Source organism: Bos indicus, chromosome 2, assembly GCF_029378745.1.
Source record: "Bos indicus isolate NIAB-ARS_2022 breed Sahiwal x Tharparkar chromosome 2, NIAB-ARS_B.indTharparkar_mat_pri_1.0, whole genome shotgun sequence".
Taxonomy (NCBI): Eukaryota; Metazoa; Chordata; class Mammalia; order Artiodactyla; family Bovidae; genus Bos; species Bos indicus.
Genome location: NC_091761.1, coordinates 1,304,623 through 1,312,293, shown reverse-complemented (window position 1 = coordinate 1,312,293; position 7,671 = coordinate 1,304,623). Strand labels below are relative to the sequence as shown.

The following is a 7,671-nucleotide window of genomic DNA, read 5'->3' as shown; positions in this document are numbered from 1 at the left end:
AGAAATGCTGGATATTCAACATCAGGTTAAAATGGAAAATAAGACCAGATAAAAAGACCAATGTGAAAAGTTTCTGGGAGTGAGAATTTTTCAGCATTGACCAAAGTCACAAATGGAAGTGGTAAAAATTCATTTCCAAGGACTCAGTAGCAATAAGGTAGAGCTTTGCCTGCTGGGACTCTCAGACTAATGTGTGAGGTGGGTCATCCCCACAGACACCCTCTACTGTGTAGTGGAAATATCTGCAAAAGCCGTTGTGGACAAACAGTCATGAGCTTGTGCTTGCCATTTCCACAATGTGAACTAACTTCATCACATTCACTTCTTCTTCATCTCAATTTTAAAATCACTGGGGGAAAAAAGTTGTCGATGAAACTGTGCGCTAATGCAAACAAATGGCGGGGGGAAGGTAAAAGTAATAAGTAAAATCTACTGAATGACATTTGATTGGAGAAGAGCCCTTTTGTAATGATTTATTCTCCAGGCTAACATATCCCTGGCTTTCCGTATATCCACTAATTTTCTAGAGGAAAAGAATGGAGCCAGATAATGTAGAAACAGAAGACAGGACAAGTATCCTCAACTTTAGTATTAAATAGTAATTATGAGATGGTTGGATGGCATCACCGACTCGATGGACATAAGTTTGAGCAAGCTCCAGGAGTTGGTGATGGACAGGGAAGCCTGGCGTGCTGCCGTCAATAGGGTTGCAAGTGCTCTGGATACTGGGGCACCTACAGCCAAATTTGGATCCTGCATCTAAGTACTCTTTGTTTCTAAGTGTTCTTCCAGAGTTGGTGTTTTGATCCAGAATTCCAAAGAATTATTACCCAAAAACTCTTACCCAAAAATTTATTACCCAAAAAAATCTTACCCAATATTTAATTTGGGCTAACAGTCTTTATAAGGAAAGAAACAACCTCTCCCATCCTTGTGAATAAATTCTTGCTAGCCTAACTGTCATCTCTAACTTTTAGGAGACGCACACTGACTGAAACCACCCACTCTGGCCAGAAAACACCATAACCATTTGCATGAGGTATTTTATGACAGGAGGTTCTGGTAAGGAACACGGAACTAACAAGCCACCACCAACTGGAAGAATTCCAGAGAGGTCAAAAGGAGATGCCAAGTGTCCTACCACCTCCCAGAATCTTTCTTGCTGGCATCCATCTTGGCTGAGCCATGTGTGTGCCCCCAGGAAGGACCCTGAGTCAGAATGATTGGCCAAAGACAACCCAGAAACTAATCCCATCTAACCATAAAAGCCAAGACTGTGAGCCACATGTCAGAGCGGTCCTCCTGGGTTCCCTTACCCTACTGTTCTCCACCCGGATGCCCCTTCCCAATAAAGTCTTTTGCTTTGTCAGCACATGTGTCTCCTTGGACAGTTCATTTCTGAGTGTTAGACAAGAGCCAATTTTTGGTCCCTGGAAAGGGTCCCCCTTCCTGTAACATAACCCCTGGTTTTTCTGGCTGATGTCTGTTGCTGAGAACCGTGCTAGAGCTAGAGGGCCAGCACTTGTTCAGTGCGGCTTCTAGCCATTTGCAGACTTGCTAACCCAGCACAGGGCTCAGAAGCAAAGCCACAAAGAGGTTGTGTCCCAGAAATATCTCTGCTGATTAGAATCTTGTCTAAACTTAGTTTATTAACAGAATCAATGTTTCAAGCAAAAATGCAGTTCCTCTAGTCTCCTGTGTTCCCTGGTCTGTGATGTGTTCCTGGAGGTGATGGGTTGATTATGGAGACTCTGACGAAAAAGTTTTTATATTAATAGTTTGCTATTAATTTTTATATGTGTTTAAGAAACTATTACTAGCAAAATATTGCTGTTAAGCAACCAAGTAAAAGGAATGATTATATTCAAAAAGTCAAATCAGAAAACAATATTAAGAAAGATAGATTTAAAGCATAGATAGCCATGAAAAATACCATGAGTCATAGATCAGTGACTGATGCTGGGAAGTTCAAGTGTGTGTGAGGGTGGTCCTTTGCAGGTCTTGCACAGGCCAGTACATCAGACAGCACATAGAAAGCTCCTTCACTCTATAGACCCTGCTCCCAACCTCTCCAGCTCCCTAGACTTTATCTCTTGATTTGTTCACTGTTTTTCACTGGAAGAGTCTCCTGCAATTTTACCTCTCTTACACACCATTGTTTTCACTTTTCCACATTCTCTTCCAGGAAGAGGCCACTTGCCTGAAACTATTTGCATGCATATTTTTCCATGGTTGTTTTTTATCACGCAGATAGTTTACATTTTGGCTTTATTTCATTCAGTATTATATCAGAATCATTTTCCATTTGCAAATAGTTTTCATTTTTAAGGGTTAGTTGTTTCCATTTTTTAGAAATGAGTACCATTGGACACATAGCTCTTGCTTTCTACTGAACTTTTAGGCTTTTTTAGAGAATAAATTCATGTAAGTGGCATGAATGAGAGCATATAAGTTTTCATTGGTCCTTTTTTTCCTATTTATCTAATTTCTTTTATTATTTAATAAAAATGGAAAATCAAGGGTTCAATTTTCATTCAGTAAATATCATTTGATCCTTAGGCAGTTTTGTTGCAGAAAGTGAAGTCCATGAATTTAGAATGATGGTAGCAATTCATCAACGAAGTAATCAGTTTTCACACAGTTTCAAAAATTGCAGCAATTTCCTTGAACTGTCTGTAGAAATCCTGACACTGTGGAATTGTCATTTCAAAGGACTTGTTCCACCTTGAGCATCACTGTAACATAAGGATACTTAAGTGATCTGCAGCTGTCCAAGCTCACAGCCACACCCAGCTTCCACTGAAGATCTATGAGTTGGTTGGTGACCTTGGACGTAGCATCCATCTGTGGCTCACTAGACCCCTCCATTGTAGGGTCCAGGGCTCTCACCACTCACTCAGGTGGAAGCTCCTGGGGCCATCTCATCATCAGTTCTGAATTGTCCACACCATTAAGCTTGAGTCTTCTTAGACCCTGAAATTAATGATTGTTTTTGTTCTTATAGGCAAAGAACATTTTCAAAGAAAGGGGTAAAATGTTCAGTGGAAAAATGACAAAAGATGTGAATGTTTCCTCAGAGAAGAAGGAATACACTTTGCTATAAGCATATGATAAATTCTCAACCTAAATGATCATTAAAAATTTGCAAATTCAAGCAAAAAAAGATACCTAGCAAGGTCTGAAAAGTTTGAGGACACATCCTGAATATAAGGTTGGGGAAACAGCCACTTTCATTAAATTTCTGCAGATATGTTAACTGACAAGATTTGGGGGGAGGATAATTTGATAATCACCACCAAAACTTAAAATGTAAATGCTTTCTGATCCAACAATTCTAAGACTAGATCTTGGAGACTCACAAAAGTTCATAAAGGTAAATAAACAACTGTATTTATGTCAATATAATGTTTAATAGTAAAAACTGGAAGGATTTTAAACCTCCACCCACAGAAGACCTGGTTGAATAAATCATGATACATGTACCTCAAAACACTGCCACTGACAGAGGAGAGGTCTGAAATATAGTACAGACATCTGCCAGGGTCAGTCCCAAGAGACACAGTTGGTGTGAACTCTTAGTTGCATGATGTAGGATCTAATTCCCTAGCCACGGATTGAACCTAGGTCCCCTGCATTGGGAGTGTGGAGTCTTAGTCACTGGACGACCAAAGAAGTCCTCACAGTATTTCCTTTCTCAATAGAACTTGCCAATGAGTTCATTCTTTTTCCCTTAGTGAGTCTCCAGTGACCAAAATACTAGCCTAGGTATCAGAAAACTAGCATTCTGCTACTTTCACTGAATGAGTCACTGGATTCCACACTGTGCCAGAAGCTGGCCGGGAAATAAAATCCTGTCATTTATGGATGAGAAAAACTGCAGCACAAAGAGTACAGATGACTGCCAGAGGGTGTTGAGAATGCAGTCTGAGAAAACTGGCCAGCACTGACTTCTCTAGCCTTGCTCTCTGCTGCACGGAAACAGAACTTGTGCCACAAGCCCAGCTTTCCATGCATGACAGCCTCCACACTCTGACCACTGTCCACAGAGGTTAGATGCAAGCCCACATGCAAACATTGCCGTACCTTTGTCCTGAGACCTACTGCTACACCTCTGTCTGACTCTACCCAGATCCATACCTGCCGAAGGCCAGCCTCCAGAGCAGGGCTTCTGGCCATGATGGAATGTTCTGGACATGCACTCAACATGCCACCACAAACCACAGATGCTTGAGCACTTGAAATGTGACCACTACAACTGACGGACTAGGTTTTTTATTTTATTTAGTTTAATAAACATACATTTAAATAGTCATGCATAGTTACTTGCTACTGTGTTGGGTAAATGACACTCTAAAGGTACAGCCTTTGCTTTAAGAACTCTGACAAATCTGACTACAACATGTTGGATTGTGGTTAGCTGGACCGTGTAAATTACTTATGGGGAATTTCATGTGCAATACAAGAAGGAAGAAGAGAAAACAAAGAAAGCAGGAGAAACAGAAGAGAGGAATGAAAGTGCCTGTTTTTGAAGTGTGGCAAAATGATAGGGCCGCCAGTGTCTGTGGTTGCATCTGAATGGCCACGGTCAGTGCCCCGGGCATGTGTGAAGTCTGGCTTTGCAGCCGCTAAGAAGGGGCTTTGCTGCTTCCAGCCTCTCAGTACAACCTGCCGCAAGTGGAAGCTCATTCCCGTGCCTTGCTATAGGACCAGCCTAACCAACACTTCCTGTACCTACATGTACACCCAAAATGTTATTGGATATGATGGCTTACAAATCTAGTTGTACATAGAATGGATTGGCACAAAAAGAAGCATAGCTTAGTTTCTCCATGATCCGGTCTAGTGTAGAGTGGGGTTGGGGTTTGCAATAACAACAATAGGCTGACTCGCTCTGCCGGTCAACTCTCATTTCTCTCTTGGGTTCCTCTACAATCTGTGGTATGCATGAATATATCCCAAAATGAGCAACAAAATGGACCATTTTCAAGGCAAGTACTCTCAAAAACACCTGAAAATTCATGTGGGGACCCCATTTGTTTTTGTGGGTTTTTTTGGGGGGGGACCCCATTTGGGATTAGACTTCTCCAATTTCTTAGAGCGTACAATTGTAAGTCAATTTCAGTTTACATATTTTTTTACCTTTAAAAAATACATCTATTCTTTTTCATTTGTTTTAGTCATATATGTAACTTACAAATATAGTCATAAAATAGACGATAGGTATATAGATAGCCATTTTCTACCCCAAAAGTATATAATATTCCCCTATATTTTCTAATATACCTTTATAATTTTTTGAATGTTTAATTTTTTAATATTTGTGAAATTTAAATTTGCTAATAATGAGAAAGAAAGCTGCCAAACTTTTTATCAGTTCTTTAAACATTAATATATTTCTTTTTTTCCACCCATGTAAAACACTTTCTTCAATATTTACTATATTCCTAGATGTACATCAGCTTTTTCTAGATCTGAGATTTTTGTTTCTTGTTCCATCTATCTCTATCAATTTAATTAATACAGTTTTCAAAATTCCTAAAATTCTTCTTGGCTGTTGCTGTACATTTTCTCTTCTAGATGAATATTAGTATCCGTTTGTCAAGTTTAATTCTAAAATCCTTTAGGTAATTTGATTGCTTATTTTCTAAGCCTAAACAGTATGTGCTGTGCTTAGTCACTCAGTCATGTCTGACTCTTTGGGACTCCATGGACTGTAGCTCACCAGGCTCCTCTGTCCATGGCAAGAATACTGGAGTGGATTACTAAAGATCCTCCTCCAGGGAATCTTCCCAACCCAGGGATCGAACCCAGGTCCCACATTGCAGGCAGATTCTGTACCAACTGAGCCACCAGGGAAGCCCATGAATACTGGAGTGGGTAGCCTAACCGTTCTCCAGGGGATCTTCTCAACCCAGGAATCTAACCAGAGTTTCCCACATTGCAGGTGGATTCTCTTCCAGCTCAGCTACCAGGGAAGCCCAAGCCTAAACAAAATATAGTGAGAAGTTAAATGTTACCCACTATGAATCTTGCCTCCTCCCAGCCCTTACCAACCACATTTCCATACCACACATTGCCGGCAGAAAACAGCACTCCTCACACAAAACATATCCTATTTCCACTCATCCTGTGTTCTGCCATGATGCCAGGCCAATCCCTATGTGTTATGGCTGCTGTGGTCTTTCTTGTTGCCTTTTAACCCAAGGAGTCCACTTTGGAGGATCAGTCCAAAGCAAATAGATATGCCTTCAAGTGAAAATGTATGTATACCTCAGCATTATTATTAATAGAGAAAATATCCCTAAATATAGGCATAGAAAAGATCTGTGAAGCAAATACATGCCACTAGCCATGCCAGGCAGACCAAGTTTGGACTAGCTGGTAGAATGCCCAGCCATAAGCGGCCACTGTCAGTGGAGCTTGGTGCTACCCTCATAGTGGCATCTACAGAGACTTCAGGTGGCCTGGAGACACTTCAAGAAAAATGTTAAATAGAAAAGTGGGGACTTCCCTAGTGGTCTACTGGCTAAGACTCTGTGCTCCCAATGCAGGAGCCCCGGGTTCAATCCCTGGTCAGGGAACTAGAACCTGCATGCTACAACTAAAGATCCCACATGGTGCAACTAAGAGCTGGTGCAGCCAAATAAATTAAAAAAAGAAAAGAAAAGTGAAGCATATAGCTATAGGTATAAATATATATAATCTTAACAGCAATGTAAAAGGAACTTATATATTCATTCAGTGAATATTTCTTGAGTATTGACCCTCTAGGGGAGATATCCACTCTTACTCCATCTTTTTCTCCATGACTTATGGTGATGTTAAAGGGGGATGGCACAGAATATCCTTAAGGAGAGGCTAGCTAAGCCCCTGGACAAAGCTTCGAAAGGTGTTACCACACCTGTTCAGGTCCAGAGACTGGATTTTCCCCCCAGATACCCAAAATTGATGAGGCTTATGAGGATCAAATAATGATGATAATTTATGAGTCAATTGCCAAGATGCCTGTGTACCACTTTCTTCAATGCCAATAAGGATAGAATTCTCCAATAAGTGGAGAATTCAGTGATCCCTCAGGAGCTTTCTGATCCCGGAAGAACCTAACTCAGCCTTGAAAGAGCAGAATTGGAGCCAGATGTGTGTCTTGGAGAAAAGCCAGCCAGACCCCAGTGAGAGAGCCATGGCAAGGCTAAAGGGTCCACTTTGAGGGGGTTCCAAACAGGCCATATGCTATCAGCTAACATTTTGTGTTTTACCTCTACTATGTAAAGCATACCCAAACTTAAAAGCTTAAACAATAACTTCTTATCTCAGTTTCCCCGAGTCAGGAACCTGGGTGTCGCTGGGCCAGGACAGAGTGGCTCCATTGGCTCAGGCCATACATGGGTCTGTGTGCATACATCCCCTACAGTGTGTATTTTACACTTTGCATACTTACTTCCAGCAAAGCCTTTCTATGACTAGACATCTAAGCACAGGAATTTTCAATGCTAGCTTTTAAAGTCTGAGTATTCAAATAACTCCTGACCTGACCACTGGATTTGATGAGATTAGGCCACACAGGAGGCAGGTGAGCAGTGGGGCCACAGTCTGTCTAGTGGGGTCTGTGTGAGTGTGCTGAAATGGGCTTCCCCAGCCCTCTGCACAGCACTATCTTCCTCCCAAGCTTCT

General features: G+C 41.3%; 1 pseudogene; it reads right to left on the bottom strand.

Annotated features, from left to right (window-relative positions):
* Window positions 1-2,633: 2,633 nt before the first annotated feature.
* On the bottom strand, window positions 2,634-2,868 carry LOC109576251 (COMM domain-containing protein 6 pseudogene; annotated as a pseudogene).
* Window positions 2,869-7,671: the final 4,803 nt, after the last annotated feature.